Consider the following 17078-nt stretch of genomic DNA (forward strand, 5'->3'; position numbering starts at 1 on the left):
AGTGATGGAGATATACTGTGATGGAGATGTCATGTGACTGGGATATCCTGTGATGGAGATGCCCAGGGTGAGGATGCCCTGTGATGGAGATATCCTGTGGTGGAGATGTCATGTGACTGGGATATCCTGTGATGGAGATTCCCAGTGATGGAGATGTCCTGTGGTGGAGATGTCATGTGACTGGGATATCCTGTGATGGACATGTCCTGTGGTGGAGATGTCATGTGACTGGGATATCCTGTGATGGAGATGTCCTGTGGTGGAGATGTCAAGTGATGAAGATATACTGTGATGGAGCTGTCCTGTGGTGGAGATGTCATGTGACTGGGATATCCTGTGATGGAGATGCCCAGGGATGAGGATGTCCTGTGGTGGAGATGTCACGTGATGGAGATATACTATGATGGAGATGTCACGTGATGGAGATATCCTGTGATGGAGAGGCCCAGTGATGGAGATATACTGTGATGGAGATGTCATGTGACTGGGATATCCTGTGATGGAGATGCCCAGGGTGAGGATGCCCTGTGATGGAGATATCCTGTGGTGGAGATGTCATGTGACTGGGATACCCTGTGATGGAGATGCCCAGTGATGGAGATATACTGTGATGGAGATGTCATGTGACTGGGATATCCTGTGATGAGATGCCCAGGGATGAGGATGTCCTGTGGTGGAGATGTCACGTGATGGGGATATACTGTGATGGAGATGTCACGTGATGGAGATATCCTGTGATGGAGAGGCCCAGTGATGGAGATATCCTGTGATGGAGATGTCATGTTACTGGGATATCCTGTGATGGAGATGCCCAGGGGTGGGGATGTCCTGTGATGGAGATGTCCTGTGGTGGAGATGTCATGTGACTGGGATATCCTGTGATGGAGATGCCCAGTGATGGAGATGTCCTGTGAGGGGGAATATCCAGTGATGGAGATATCCTGTGATGGAGATGTCATGTGACTGGGATATCCTGTGATGGAGATGCCCAGTGATGGAGATGTCCTGTGAGGGAGATATCCAGTGATGCAGATATCCTGTAATGGAGATGTCATGTGACTGGGATATCCTGTGAATGAGATGCCCAGTGATGGAGATGTCCTGTGAGGGGGAATATCCAGTGATGGAGATATCCTGTGATGGAGATATCATGTGACTGGGATATCCTGTGATGGAGATGCCCAGTGGTGGAGATGCCCAGTGATGGAGATATCCTGTGATGGAGATGTCATGTGACTGGGATATCCTGTGATGGAGATGCCCAGGTTATCATCCTGTAAATATGGATCCATCTGAACTTCAGCATCAGTAATGTCATAAATGTCCTCTTCTTGGGGTGTATCAAAGTTCCTCTGGAACTAGGCCATAGGCGTATAAGGGCTCTCTTCACGAGGCCTTTTAGGAGCAAACCTCTCTGAAAATTCAACAAACTTTTCCAGCCTGTTCATGCACCCCTCAAACTTCTTTCTGGTCCATGATGAGGAACCAGAGGAGTCTAGAGGAAGGAAGGGCTCTTCCTGATGATCCTCTTCCCTAGAACGTCAAGATTTCTCAACTAGAGTCTTAGATAAAGACTGAGGACTCTAAGAGTAATCTTTCCGTCTCTCCTGGCATTGTGACATGTCTTTCGACGCGTCCTTAGCCTGTTCTTTCTGTTTCGACATGTCTTTCGACTGTTCTTTCTGTTTCAAATGATCTTTGCGATACTGTGGCTGATGCTCGGGGTCACAGGGAGGTGTTTCGACTGTGTAGGTGGTTGTGCGATGGATTTCGGCGCAACCGGGGCCTTGTGCGGCATCTGCGCTCTCTTCTGAGGCGTCTCGACGTCTGCGTGGCTTTTGGTGCTAGCTCCCTTACTCTCGGACTGCCTGGACAGATGCCGCTGTCGCGGTTACGGGGAGGGCTGCCGATCATGGGGATCGGCAGGTACCGCCAACGTATCCGACGTACCTGTTGGTGCTTTGGAGCGCTTCGACTGAACCGCCAAAGCAGAACCAGAGGTTGTGTGCTTTGTGTGGGTATTAGGTGCGTCGCTGTTGCCGTATGTACATTCCCCATAGCAGGACTCTCGTTGTGCCTATCGGGGCTGGGGAAGGATGACACAGAGCGAGAACACTCCGATGTAAGGTCAATGGTGTCCGAAGTGGAGCCTTGGTCGTCGCTAATATCCTAGTCACACACAGCGGCTGTGGCGGCGGGGGAACTACTCTCGGCCTGCAACATCGCGTAGGCCGCCCACCGCTTTACGCAACACTCCTTACCAGTCTAAGGGCGTAGGAGCTTACAAGCCGCCTCGTTGTGATCAAGGGGAAGACACTTATTGCACCGACGGTGCTTGTCTTTCCATGGAATTTTCCCTTAAAGGAAGGGCAAAATCTAAATGGACTCCTGTCCATAGCTCAGGAATTTAACAGCAACGACAAAACCAAGGGAACAAAGAGAGGGGAAAAGGAAAGACATTCTTGAAAAGAATATGACCACCCAGACCCCTCTCTCCCTACTGTATAGTCCGGCCAGAAGGGCCGGCCAAGTGGTCCACAGCACCGACCAGATCACCAGCCATCGAAGTTCTGTTATTAGCGGTCTTCGGCGGTGGTACAGGAATCAACCGTCGAGAATGGGATGATAATAGGAAAACGACCTGAGGTCGAGAAATATAACAAAAAATAGTCCAGAGAGGCACAGCTCCACCTCACTGATAATGCCCAAGGCTGAAACATGTGTATGGGGTTGCTGTTGGTACTCTTTTTCAGAGGGGAATTGCCATAGCATTTCGGTCCTGGATTGCCCATGTGGGCGGGAGACTGATATACAAATGGATATTTCCCATCTGTGAAAGGTACAGTGAGCTAAAATTTGGGTGCAGACTCTAGAGTGGGTACCATCCCATTGAACAGGCCATTTTTGCTGTGTTTGTTCTCATAGAGGGGCACCCATGACTAATTTTTTGAGAAATATAACAATATTGCAATGTTTATGAAGAGCTCTGCATAAGGCGACCAGCTAGCTGGGCGGAAAAAAACAATCTGAGGGACCTCGACGCGTGAGGGATTTTGGGTACACTACATGTCACGTTAGGGATAGTGTTACAGGCACACCCATGTCGACGTCCCCTTTCGATCCTCGAAAGACAAGATGCAATACTCCGCGTTACCACTAGATGTTGGACTATATGCACATCATGTGATTCTAAGCAGATTAACAAGCATCAGAAAATCTTGATCCCCTTCTGGTTAAAAACTACCGTCCAATCACGAACGTGCCCTTCCTCCTTAAAATCATGCATCGGGTTGCATATCTGCAATTTCAGAAGTTTGTTGAGGAAAATGGCATACAGGGCCCCCGGTAATCTGGCTTTAGAGCTTGACATGGCACAGAGACCGCCATGCTTGACCTGAAATCGAGTCTCTCCTCCATCATTGATCAAAGCCATCTGGCCCTTTTTATGTTGTTGTATCTCTCCGCCGCTTTCGACCTGGTCGACCATGATCTCCTGGCCACCAGGTTACAATCCTTGGTAGGATGTTCTAGGACAACAACGCAGTGGGTGGCATCCTTTCTGGGACCCCGCACTGCAAGGGTTTCCATAGACAACGCTTGCTTATCACCCACACTAGTTACCTGCAGAGTTCTGCAAGGTTCTTCTCTATCACCCACCTTATTTAACATCTACACCTTGCCACTGCTGGCGAGTCTTGATGATCCGGGTGTCCTGTATACTAACTGCACAGATGACACTCAGGTCATTCTAAAACTCTCAGGCACCTACTTCCAGGTGAATTCTATGGCACTCAATGCTGAGAAAACCGAGATCCTTATCACTGCCTCGAGCCATGTGTTAAAGAAACAGTAATGCCAGAGGAGAATGATTTGTGTGTCTCCTACTGAGGGATTTCATGCAATACCAGAGGAGGATGATTTGTGTGTCTCCTACTGAGGGATTTCATGCAATGCCAGGGGAGAATAGTGTGTGCGTCTCCTACTGAGGGATTTCATGCAATGCCAGAGGAGAATGATTTGCGTGTCTCCTACTGAGGGATTTCATGCAATGCCAGAGGAGAATGATTTGTGTGTCTCCTACTGAGGGATTTCATGCAATACCAGAGGAGAATGATTTGTGTGTCTCCTACTGAGGGATTTCATGCAATGCCAGAGGAGAATGATTTGCGTGTCTCCTACTGAGGGATTTCATGCAATGCCAGAGGAGAATAGTTTGTGTGTCTCCCACTGAGGGATTTCATGCAATGCCAGAGCAGAATGATTTGTGTATCTCCTACTGAGGGATGTCATTCAATGCCTGAGGAGAATGATTTGTGTGTCTCCTACTGAGGGATTTCATGTAATGCCAGAGGACAATGATTTGTGTGTCTCCCACTGAGGGATTTCATGCAATGCCAGAGGAGAACGATTTGCGTGTCTCCTACTGAGGGATTTCATGCAATGCCAGAGGAGAACGACGTGTGTGTCTCCTACTGAGGGATTTCAATCAATGCCAGAGGAGAACGATTTGTGTGTCTCCCACTGAGGGATTTCATGCAATGACAGAGGAGAATGATTTGTGTGTCTCCTACTGAGGGATTTCATGCAATACCAGAGGAGAATGATTTGTGTGTCTCCTACTGAGGGATTTCATGCAATGCCAGAGGAGAATAGTGTGTGCGTCTCCTACTGAGGGATTTCATGCAATACCAGAGGAGAATAGTGTGTGTGTATCCTACTGAGGGATTTCATGCAATGCCAGAGGAGAATGATTTGTGTGTATCCTACTGAGGGATTTCATGCAATACCAGAGGAGAATGATTTGTGTGTCTCCTACTGAGGGATGAAGGGGTTGCCTGATATGGAGATCTCCTGTGAGGGAGATTTCCAGTGATGGAGATGTCACGTGATGGAGATGTCATGTGACTGGGATATCCTGTGATGGAGATACCTAGGGATGAGGATGTCCTGTGGTGGAGATGTCATGTGATGGAGATATCCTGTAATGGGGTTGCCCGAGATGGAGATGTCCTGTGAGGGAGATATCCAGTGATGGAGATGTCACGTGATGGAGATGTCATGTGACTGGGATATCCTGTGATGGAGAGGCCCAGTGATGGAGATATCCTGTGATGGAGAGGCCCAGTGATGGAGATATCCAGTGATGGAGATGTCATGTGACTGGGATATCCTGTGATGGAGAGGCCCAGTGATGGAGATGTCCTGTGGTGGAGATGTCATGTGACTGGGATATCCTGTGATGGAGATACCCAGGGGGGGGGGGATGTCCTGTGATGGAGATGTCCTGTGGTGGAGATGTCATGTGACTGGGATATCCTGTGATGGAGATGCTCAGTGATGGAGATATACTGTGATGGAGATGTCCTGTGGTGGAGATGTCATGTGACTGGGATATCCTGTGATGGACATGTCCTGTGGTGGAGATGTCATGTGACTGGGATATCCTGTGATGGAGATGCCCAGGGATGAGGATGTCCGGTGGTGGAGATGTCCTGTGGTGGAGATGTCATGTGACTGGGATATCCTGTAATGGAGATGCCCAGGGATGAGGATGTCCTGTGATGGAGATTTCATGTGACTGGGATATCCTGTGATGGAGAGGCCCAGGGATGAGGATGTCCTGTGATGGAGATTTCATGTGACTGGGATATCCTGTGATGGAGATGCCCAGGGGTGGGGATGTCCTGTGATGGAGATTTCATGTGACTGGGATATCCTGTGATGGAGATGCCCAGGGGTGGGGATGTCCTGTGATGGAGATGTCCTGTGGTGGAGATGTCATGTGACTGGGATATCCTGTGATGGAGATGCCCAGTGATGGAGATATACTGTGATGGAGATGTCCTGTGGTGGAGATGTCATGTGACTGGGATATCCTGTGATGGAGATGCCCAGGGGTGGGGATGTCCTGTGATGGAGTTGTCCTGTGGTGGAGATGTCATGTGACTGGGATATCCTGTGATGGAGAGGCCCAGTGATGGAGATATCCTGTGATGGAGATGTCCTGTGGTGGAGATGTCATGTGACTGGGATATCCTGTGATGGAGATGCCCAGGGGTGGGGATGTCCTGTGATGGAGATGTCCTGTGGTGGAGATGTCATGTGACTGGGATATCCTGTGATGGAGATGCACAGGGGTGGGGATGTCCTGTGATGGAGATGTCCTGTGGTGGAGATGTCATGTGACTGGGATATCCTGTGATGGAGAGGCCCAGTGATGGAGATATACTGTGATGGAGATGTCCTGTGGTGGAGATGTCATGTGACTGGGATATCCTGTGATGGAGATGCCCAGGGGTGGGGATGTCCTGTGATGGAGATGTCCTGTGGTGGAGATGTCATGTGACTGGGATATCCTGTGATGGAGAGGCCCAGTGATGGAGATATCCTGTGATGGAGATGTCCTGTGGTGGAGATGTCATGTGACTGGGATATCCTGTGATGGAGATGCCCAGGGGTGGGGATGTCCTGTGATGGAGATGTCCTGTGGTGGAGATGTCATGTGACTGGGATATCCTGTGATGGAGAGGCCCAGTGATGGAGATATACTGTGATGGAGATGTCCTGTGGTGGAGATGTCATGTGACTGGGATATCCTGTGATGGAGATGCCCAGGGGTGGGGATGTCCTGTGATGGAGATGTCCTGTGGTGGAGATGTCATGTGACTGGGATATCCTGTGATGGAGAGGCCCAGTGATGGAGATATACTGTGATGGAGATGTCCTGTGGTGGAGATGTCATGTGACTGGGATATCCTGTGATGGAGATGCCCAGGGGTGGGGATGTCCTGTGGTGGAGATGTCATGTGACTGGGATATCCTGTGATGGAGATGCCCAGGGGTGGGGATGTCCTGTGATGGAGATGTCCTGTGGTGGAGATGTCATGTGACTGGGATATCCTGTGATGGAGATGCCCAGGGGTGGGGATGTCCTGTGATGGAGATGTCCTGTGGTGGAGATGTCATGTGACTGGGATATCCTGTGATGGAGAGGCCCAGTGATGGAGATATACTGTGATGGAGATGTCCTGTGGTGGAGATGTCATGTGACTGGGATATCCTGTGATGGAGATGCCCAGGGGTGGGGATGTCCTGTGATGGAGATGTCCTGTGGTGGAGATGTCATGTGACTGGGATATCCTGTGATGGAGAGGCCCAGTGATGGAGATATACTGTGATGGAGATGTCCTGTGGTGGAGATGTCATGTGACTGGGATATCCTGTGATGGAGATGCCCAGGGGTGGGGATGTCCTGTGGTGGAGATGTCATGTGACTGGGATATCCTGTGATGGAGATGCCCAGGGGTGGGGATGTCCTGTGATGGAGATGTCCTGTGGTGGAGATGTCATGTGACTGGGATATCCTGTGATGGAGAGGCCCAGGGTGAGGATGTACTGTGCGAGAGATACCGGCTCTGCCTCTGCTGCCCGCAGCCTGCGGTCTCTTACCTGAGGCTGGCCGTGATCCTGGGGTCCCTTCGCACGAAGCCTGGACCCGTGGCGGGGGCGCACAGAGGACCCCAGGGGGCTGCAGGAGGAGCTATCCGCCGCGGATTGCCTGCTCCCGGCCGCCAGCTACAGCCTGCGCCTCGGTGCACCTCGGACAGCTCTGCCTGGCCCCCAGTGGCCCCAGGGCCCAATGTCCTAGCAGGGGTCCCTATCTGCTGTCGGTGCTCCAGTGCCTCCCAGTGCTTCCCAGTGCCTCCGGTGTTCTCTGGTGTCCGTCGGAGCTGCAGTCCCACAAGATGCCAGTTCAAGCGCCCGGCTTGGACTGTACCAAGTGCGGACAGGGACAGGGGGAGGCTGCAGAGCCCGAGCCCCTCCCCCTCCCTTACAGCTGAGGAAGCGCCGCTGACAGCTGTTCTCTACAGCAGGCGGGATCCCAGGGGACAGGTCACAGGCAGCATTGATCAGGAGCATCGACCCGGCCGCCAGGAGCAGGCAGCAAGGGGGCAGGGACAAGGGGCCAGGGGGTAAGTGGGCAGGCAGCAACGGAGCAGGTATCTAGAAAGCAGGCAGCAAGGGGGCAGGGAGCAAGAGGGCACGGGCAAGGGGCAATGGGGCAAGTGGGCAGGCAGCAACAGAGCAGGTAGAATGAAGGGGAACAGCCAGGTATCGAGAGAAAAACACCAAGAAAGCAGGCAGCAAAGGAACAGGGAGCAAAGGAGCAGGCAGCAAGGGGGCAGGGAGCAAGAGGGCACGGACAAGGGGCAATGGGGCAAGTGGGCAGGCAGCAACGGAGCGGGTAGAAAGAAGGGGAGCAGCCAGGTATCGAGAGAAAAACACCAAGAAAGCAGACAGCAAAGGAGCAGGTATCTAGAAAGCAGGCTTCAAGAAAGCAGGGAGCAAAGGAACAGGTATCTAGAAAGCAGGCACTGAGGAAGCAGGGAGCAAAGGAGCAGGTATCTAGAAAGCAGGCGCCAATAACGCAGGGAGCAAATGAGCAGGTATCTGGAAAGCAGGCATCAAGAAAGCATGGAGCAAAGGAGCTGTATCTAGTAAGCAGGTATCTAGAAAGCAGGCATCAAGAAAGCAGGGAGCAATTAGAAAGCAGGCATCAAGAAAGCAGGGAGCAAAGGAGCTGTATCTAGAAAGCAGGCATCAAGAAAGCAGGGAGCAAAGGAGCTGTATCTAGAAAGCAGGAATCAAGAAAGCAGGGAGCAATGAAGCAGGTATCTAGAAAGCAGGCATAATGAAAGCAGGGAACAATGGAACAGGTATCTAGAAAGCAGGCATCAAGAAAGCAGGGAGCAAAGGAACAGGTATCTAGAAAGCAGGCACTGAGGAAGCAGGGAGCAAAGGAGCTGGTATCTAGAAAGCAGGCATCAAGAAAGCAGGGAGTAATGGAGCAGGTATCTAGAAAGCAGGCATCATGAAAGCAGGGAGAAAAGTAGCAGGTATCTAGAAAGCAGGCATCAAGAAAGCAGGGAGCAAAGGAGCTGTATCTAGTAAGCAGGCATTATGAAAGCAGGAATCAAGAAAGCAGGGAGCAATGAAGCAGGTATCTAGAAAGCAGGCATCAAGAAAGCAGGGACAATGGAGCTGTATCTAGTAAGCAGGTATCTAGAAAGCAGGCATAATGAAAGCAGGGAACAATGGAACAGGTATCTAGAAAGCAGGCACTGAGGAAGCAGGGAGCAAAGGAGCAGATATCTAGAAAGCAGGCATCAAGAAAGTAGGGAGCAAAGGAACAGGTATCTAGAAAGCAGGCATCAAGAAAGCAGGGAGCAAAGGAACAGGTATCTAGAAAGCAGGCACTGAGGAAGCATGTAGCAAAGGAGCAGTTATCTAGAAAGCAGGCACTGAGGAAGCAGGGAGCAAAGGAGCAGATATCTAGAAAGCAGGCATCAAGAAAGCAGGGAGCAAAGGAACAGGTATCTAGAAAGCAGGCATCAAGAAAGCAGGGAGCAAAGGAACAGGTATCTAGAAAGCAGGCACTGAGGAAGCAGGGAGCAAAGGAGCAGGTATCTAGAAAGCAGGCATCAAGAAAGCAGGGAGCAAAGGAGTAGGTATCTAGAAAGCAGGCATCAAGAAAGCAGGGAGCAAAGGAACAGGTATCTAGAAAGCAGGCATCATGAGAGCAGGGAGCAAAGGAGTAGGCATCTAGAAAGCATGCAGCAAAGGGCCAGGGAGCAAGAGGCCAGGGAGCAGGTACGTAGAGAGCAGGCATTAAGAAAGCAGACAGAAAAGGAGCAGGGAGCAAGAAGGCCGGCGGTAAGGGAGCAGGGAGCAACGGAACAGTAAGCAAAGGTACAGGCACCAAGTGAGTGGGCTGCGACAAAGTAACAGACATGGAAGTGGAGTCACTTATTGAAGCAGCATTAGCAGAGCAGGCGTCCACAGAGAGGGCGTATAGACCTCTGTAACAGAACATGTCCCAATGTTCAAAATGTCCAAAAAGAATCAATCTCTGTGCGTATTCATTCAACCATATATGGTCATCAGTGCACATGGCCTTCGGATGAAGCAGCATTCATAGCGCTGTGGGGCATCGCTGTGGGGCATCGCTGTGGGGCATCGCTTGGGGCATCGCTGTGGGGCATCGCTTGGGGCATCGCTTGGGGCATCGCTGTGGGGCATCGCTTGGGGCATCGCTTGGGGCATCGCTGTGGGGCATCGCTTGGGGCATCGCTGTGGGGCATTGCTTGGGGCATCGCTGTGGGGCATCGCTTGGGGCATCGCTGTGGGGCATCGCTTGGGGCATCGCTGTGGGGCATCGCTTGGGGCATCGCTGTGGAGCATCGCTGTGGGGCATCGCTTGGGGCATCGCTGTGGGGCATCGCTTGCGGCATCGCTGTGGGGCATCGCTGTGGGGCATCGCTTGGGGCATCGCTGTGGGGCATCGCTTGGGGCATCGCTTTGGGGCATCGCTTCGGGCATCGCTGTGGGGCATCGCTCTGGGGCATCGCTGTGGGGCATCGCTTGGGGCATCGCTGTGGGGCATCGCTTGGGGCATCTTGGGTGTATATGAGGGCGCTTCTTATTTCCATACCTTGTTATCTAAGCAATAAAGCTGAATGAATCCAGCAGGGAGGACTCATAACCATTGATGGCAAAACCTCATAACCAGGGGGTTCCTGCACAACCACGAGATACAGATAACACGTATTTACAAATCTGGACACAACCTCACGTGTAAGAAGCAGGATGGAAGAAGAAAGGGGGGGCTCACTCAGAGGTTACGCGGGGCGCTACTAGTCCCTTGCTCTGCGTATGGACCCCCTCGCAAGTGTAGGAGGGTGGCGGGGGATAAGTGGGGGGGGGGCTCTCCAGCCCTCCCTGCTGCACACCATGCCACAGACACAGCGCCTGGGCGTCTAGATAACAAGGCCACCTCCTCACGCATCCTTAGGAACACCTCTTCCCACACTCAGGCACTGCAGCTGCTGCTCTATCCACCAAGGCCAGGCAAGGCAAAACAAGCTGGAATCAGAGAAAATATGAGGCTTACCCGTGGGACCGCCGCGAGGAACCAAGGCCCCCGCCCGCCCCACGGCCAGCTCTCTGCACAGCAAACTCCTGACAGGCGAAAGAGCACCCCCAAAAATGGCTTTCTGGGCACATTCTACACATCCACTGCCCGACAGGCGACAGCCCCAGGGGAGCAAGCAGGAACCGCCCTGGTGTTAAGTGACCAGGCATTTACAGACCAACACAAAAAGAAAAGGCGTTAAACAGCAGCACAGACCAAAACAGAAAGCCCCCCATTGGAAGAGAAACTAAAGAGCAAGCGCCAATGGAAGAGGCGTTAAAAAATCAAGCTCCAAAAGAAAAAGCAAAAGGAGCCGATGTTAAAAATAAAACACCTAAAGAGGAGACATGAAAAAAGAGCAAGCACGAACACAACATGCACAACGAGAAAATTGGTCAGCCAAGTAGGCCTCAGCAGCATAAGGGCTGTCGAGCAGTCCCTAACAGGCGTGCAAGGACAGGAGCCGGGATCATTGGGGCACCCAATAGCTGAGGTAACTGATCACTCTCCATGCAATCAGTCACTGAAGCGTTCCCCCTTTTTCTCACTCAGCTGAATGCAGCTGCTTTCCTGGACGTGAGCACATGCTGGGCGATCTCTGCAGCAGGTGCATGAACTGGCTGTGCTGCCTCGCTGGGTTGGAACCGGTGACCAGCGAGCAGCCCTGTAATACCTGCCGTAAAACCCGTAGGCATCTCACTGGGACTTGCATATGTGTCCGGTGTTTTATGCACGGGACCATTGACCCACTGAGCTACCAACGTGACTGGGATTGGAAACTGTGAACAGCAAGGTGCAAGCACACACATGCCATAACCCCATGTATTTGCCTCACTGGCATTTGGAACTTGGCCTGCTGTGTTCCACGCACAAATCCATGCAGGACGTGCATTGAGCCACTGAGCTATCACACTAGGATGGGAAACTGTGACATCACCAAGAGGGCCTGGTCCAAACACCACGTGCGAACGCCACAAAGCCCGCTGGAGCTTTCATGATATTTAAGGAGAAACGTCACGGTCTTGTATCTGCTTTCAAGTGACATCATGGAACACTACACATGGGGGCTCGATCTAAAATGTCAACACACGAGGAGTTATGTCTGCAAAATGCCCACAATAAAATGAGGCACAGTGTGATATCGTGATGGTGGACCTCCTCACGCCTCCACTCGTGTATCCCCTCACACATTCAAGGATACTCCAACACGGGAGCTGGGGTGCAACACGTCTTTATTCAAACGATATCTGATTCTAACTGACTGCCTTGGCGGTAACCCCACCCATCCCCAACACGTGGGACGCAGCCCACTAAACAGTGACAACAGAAAGAGGACTCATCCTCATATCAACTATTAGTGACGACACCACACCCTCCCGTCACTAAACATTTAGTTACGCTCTCAGTCCATTTCTTCGATGAGGCGATGAGGTTTTTTTCTTGCTCTCTGTGGCCGATAGGTCACTCTTGGAGATGGCTCTGTCCACTCTTCAGATGCCATGTCGTTTCCAGAGTCTTCCCTGTCTCAGTCGTAGGGAGCGTCCCACTGAGAGATCGTGTCACTCACGCTTGTGTCACCGGCGTATTGAGGGCCAGGCATCCTTCTGAAATGAGAAGCGTTTCGAGTTATAGACCAGCGGTCCCCTTCTGCGGTGATGAGTGACCCTTTCTTCTTGACAATGATGAATGGCTCCTCATTGAAAGGAGCTATGTTTTTGCGCGGTTGAGGTTGTCGGACCACTACCAAGTCCCCGGTGTCAGGTCATTTCTTCTGGCCTGGCGAGCGGTGTCGGCAGCTTGTTTCATGTTCTCCTTCATGATAGTGTCCCTTGCTCTCATGGCAGCGTCGTCCTCGTATTGGTCCTCATTAGCGGCTACATGGGGTAGTCGTGTTCTAATCATCCGTCCGAACATTACTTCTGATGGTGACTTCCCAGTGGTGCTATGTGGGGTGTTCCTGTAGTCTCGCAGGAGTTGGCATAGCAGTTTTTCAACATGCTCCCCTGTGAGGCGCGCAATTTGTGTTGTGCGTTTGATGTTGCTCATGAACCGTTCTACGGTACCGTTTGCCTGAGGCCACAACGGTGTTACCTTCCTGTGGCGAAAACCCATGTATTCTGCGAATCTTTGGAAGTCTTGTCCAGTGAATGGGGGTCCATTATCGGACTTGACTACTTTGGGTATTCCGTAGGTTGCGAACATCCTATCCAGTGCTGGAATGGTATGATGTGCGGAGGTGGACGGGACTATCTGCAGGTCGGGATACCTTGAGTAATCATCTACGACTACCAATATGTAATCACCCCCTTCCATGGGTCCAAAATGGTCGACGGCTATTTCTTCCCAGGTTCCTTCAGGTAGCGCAGTCATGCTTAGCGGTTCAGGGAATGTGTGCGGCTTTATGATGGTGCAGGTGGGACACTTCTTCAATAGCTCTTCCACTGATGTGTCCAGATGGGGAAACCAAAGTTTTTGTCTTAGCATCCTTTTTGTGGGCACGATGCCCCGGTGCCCTTTGTGTGCTAGTTCTAGCACCTTCTGTCGTAGGCTTCTCGGGATGGCGAGTTTGGTCCCTTTTAGCAGGAGTCCTTCCTCTGACTTTGCGAGTTCTTCTTTTACTGCTAAGAAGCATGTGATGTCTTGTTTCGTGTCTTCACTTATAGCTTCGCGGATCTGCTTTGCATGTTTCCATCTCCCCGTCTCTAGGTATCTTAGGATGATTTGTATCCCTTGATCTGTGTTGGATTCCCTTGTTATTTGATCCATGTCAAACCCTCGTGGTGCGTTGTTGTGAACGACATATCGGATATACTGATCTGCGATGGATAGGTCTGGTCCACTGTTTTCACTTGGGTGACGGGAGAGAAAGTCCACGGGGTTTTGTTCCTTCCCCGGCCTGTCTATGATTGTAAATTGATAGTCCTGTAATGGAAGTGCCCACCTGGCTATTCTTGGCTGCATTTTCACCTGAGGATTGCCATAGATGAAAACAAGTGCCTGGTGGTCTGTTACCACCACAAAAGGTTTTCCGTATAGAAAAAGGTGAAAATGCTTGCAGGCCCAGACGACCGCCAGTCCTTCTTTCTCCACTTGCGAGTAGGCTTGTTCAGTTTTGGAGAGGCTTCGACTGGCGTAGGATACTATGTGCTTCCCACCCCCCTCTCTGTTGTACAATTGCATGAGAATGGCACCCAATCCGACGGGACTGGCGTCCACAATGAGTTCAGTGGTCTTCTTGGGGTCAAAATAGGCCATGTTGCGGGCATCAGAGATGCGGTCCTTGATGATTTGGAATGCTTCTTGGCATTTGGGGGACCAGACGAATTCGGTGTTTAGCTTGGTGAGGGCTCTGAGAGGTTCGCTGATGGATGTGAAATCTCGTATGTACCTTGTGCAATAGCTTGCAAGTCCTAGGAAGGATCTGAGGTCTGAGGTTGTCGGGGGTGGTTCAGCTTCGTGGAGTGCGCTTACTTTTTCGGGGTCTGGTCTCATTCCCTTTTCAGAAAATATGTGTCCGAAGAACCTGAGTGTCTTCTTGCGAAATTCACACTTTTCTTTATTCAACGTTAGCTGGGCTTCTTCAAGGGCCATGCAGACCCTCATTAGCGTGTCATCGTGTTGCTCTTGAGTTTATCCGAAGACTAAAATGTCGTCTCTATAGTTCAAGCAGTTGGGCACGTGTTTGATGACATTGTGAATTTCTGCTTGGAAGATTTCTGCTGCGGAGGACACTCCGAAACTCAACCGTTTGTAACGGAATAGGCCCAGGTGGGTGGCAAATGTTGTTATATACCTGGAGTTCTTGCTGAGTTCCAGCTGGTGGTAGCCTTTGTTTAAGTCCAGCTTGGAGAACACAGTCGCTCCATTCAAAAGATGTACCATGTCCGTTATTCTTGGAGCTTGGTGTCGTTCCCTCAGGATGGCCTCGTTTGGTCTCCTCATGTCAACACAAATCCTGATGTCTGTGGAGTTTTTCTTGGGCACCGGCACTATAGGGGAGACCCACGGCGTGGGGCCTTCAGCTGGCTCAATGATGTCTGCCTCGAGTAGTTTGGCTAGCTCATTTTCCACTTGCTGTTGAATATTGATGGGGATACCCCTGTAGTGCTGGGCTACTGGTGGGACGCTGGAGTCGATATGGAGCTCAATCTGCCTGTCCTTCAGTTATCCGAGGCCTTTGAATAGCGCTGGGAAGACTTGGTCGATGCTCGCCGTTGGGTCTAAGTACTTGTGCACCATGATGCGATATAAGATGTGAATGAGTCCCATCTCAATGGCTGCTCGATAGCTTAGAATGCATCCGCACTCAGTGGCAGCCTCTAGCACATGCATGGGGATGTCCCTCTCATGTTCTTTGTATCGACATGTGGCCATGAAGAATCCTTTGCATGCCAGGGGTGTTTTGGAGCCGTATGGGTAGATGAGGGCTCTTGCTGGCTGTAGGCGTGGGGCATTTGGTATGCTTTCATAGACCTCCTCACTGATTACATTCACGGTGGCTCCTGTGTCTATCAGAAATTCGGCCGTGGCTTTGTTGACTTATATTCTCAGAATGGGGCTGTGTTCTTTTGACGTATTGTTTCCAAGAGCATATAGGTATCCTTTTCTTCTCGGTGTCTCTTGATGTTTTTCCGGCCTGCGGGTTATCTCTTCCGAGGATGTACTTGACACGCGTTCTGATTGTGACTGTTCTATGAGGCACCGCACGTACCTCCTGGGTCTTCTCCTCGTCTTGTGTGGTGTGGTTTTGGTCTCTCTCCACCCCCTTTTGTCTTGTCTCCTTTCTGCTTGTTCGTCAAGGTATCTGTGACGTCCTTGTTCATGAGGTTGATGGGTGACCCGGTGATGTTGGGTGGGTGGGCTTTGATCTAGTTCTTTCGAGGGCTTTCCGCTTCTCCTTGCCGCTTTCATCTTGCTGCAGAATATCAAACACACAGCCTTGTAGTGGTTGTCGCCACCGCATGCGGAGCATGTCTGGCCTATGGCAGGGCATGTCCCTTCATGGGGGTTTTTGTGTCCACATCGATAGCAAAATGGGTCGCTGTTGGTTTTCGCCATCCCTTCTAGCTTGTTCAGACTTTCGTGTTTCCCGTGCGTGATTTTTATTTCATCTAGGCCCTCTACTTGTGCTGCGAGTGCGGCATCTGACCGGGCCAAACCCAGGATTTCGTCTAAGCTTCTCGGTTGTTGTAACAACCGTTTGCGAAAATCAGCGCTTTCACATCCCACAATGATTTGCGACCTGAGGGCCTCCTCATTGGAGTAGTTGTTGAAATCACAGTGTTTCATTTTTGCTCGTAGCCGCATGACGAAAGCATCTATGGTCTGTCCCTTGATCTGCTTGGTAGTGTGGAATACATGTCGTTCATAGTCTACATTGGTGTGGGGCGTGAAATATTCAGTGAGCGTTGTCTTTAACTTGGTGTAGGTGTCTATTGTGTTTTACGGTATTTCGTTGAGGATGTCTCGCACGTTGGATCCTACGGCATGGTTTAATAGATTTAGTTTCTGTTCATCCTCTAGTGGTCCGGCCGCTTTCAAGCATACTTCAAAATCCCTCAGCCATCTTTTCCACCTCGACCGGAGGGTGCCAGTGTCGGTGAGGTCGAAATTTGCCAGCAATTGAGCTAAAAGGCTGTCTGTCATCTTCCTGTGCTCTGTTTTGGCTGGAGTCACAGGGACTGTCAGTGGCTCCTCTTCCGAGCTACTCAGGGCTTGAGCCGGAGCTGTGGGGACTGTCAGTGATTTCCCTTCCAAATCACTCATGAGCTGATTTTAGGAGTTTCTCCTCGCGCTGCGTTGTGAGCTTGACAGTGGCTCGCGTCAGGCGCATCGTGATCAGTGCGGTGGGGCTTTGGCGTCAGAAGAGGGCGCTCTTCTAGTTCGTAAGCAGCTTGCAGGCACTTTCCCACCTTGTGCGTTGCAATTTTTGCGCACCAACCTGGGGGGGGCGCTGTGTCGCGTGTTGGTGGGCCTGTGAGGCCTAGTGTCTTGCTGATGGCCCTTATCTGTTGTGTGCGTTGATGTACCTTGTGGAGGTGAGAAAGAAAAGGGACCGCTTGTGCTTACCCCTTGAAGTGTTCTCGCTGGAGCGGGAGGTTTGCTC

General features: G+C 51.3%; 1 protein-coding gene across 8 annotated transcripts in view; it reads right to left on the reverse strand.

Moving 5' to 3' along the window:
• The window catches only part of AMPD2 (adenosine monophosphate deaminase 2), a 947247-nt gene that overhangs the window by 770640 nt on the left and 159529 nt on the right, over positions 1–17078 (reverse strand). The window contains exon 1 of one of the 8 annotated variants that reach the window (XM_069632995.1): positions 7450–7587. The exons of the other annotated variants lie outside the window; for them this stretch is intronic. The gene's annotated coding sequence lies outside the window, so the exon portion shown is untranslated. Of the gene's footprint in view, positions 1–7449; positions 7588–17078 lie in introns of those variants that run through there. 8 annotated transcript variants of the gene reach the window in all.

This window comes from Ambystoma mexicanum, chromosome 13, assembly GCF_040938575.1.
Source record: "Ambystoma mexicanum isolate Mex_15411 chromosome 13, UKY_AmexF1_1, whole genome shotgun sequence".
NCBI classification, from domain to species: Eukaryota; Metazoa; Chordata; class Amphibia; order Caudata; family Ambystomatidae; genus Ambystoma; species Ambystoma mexicanum.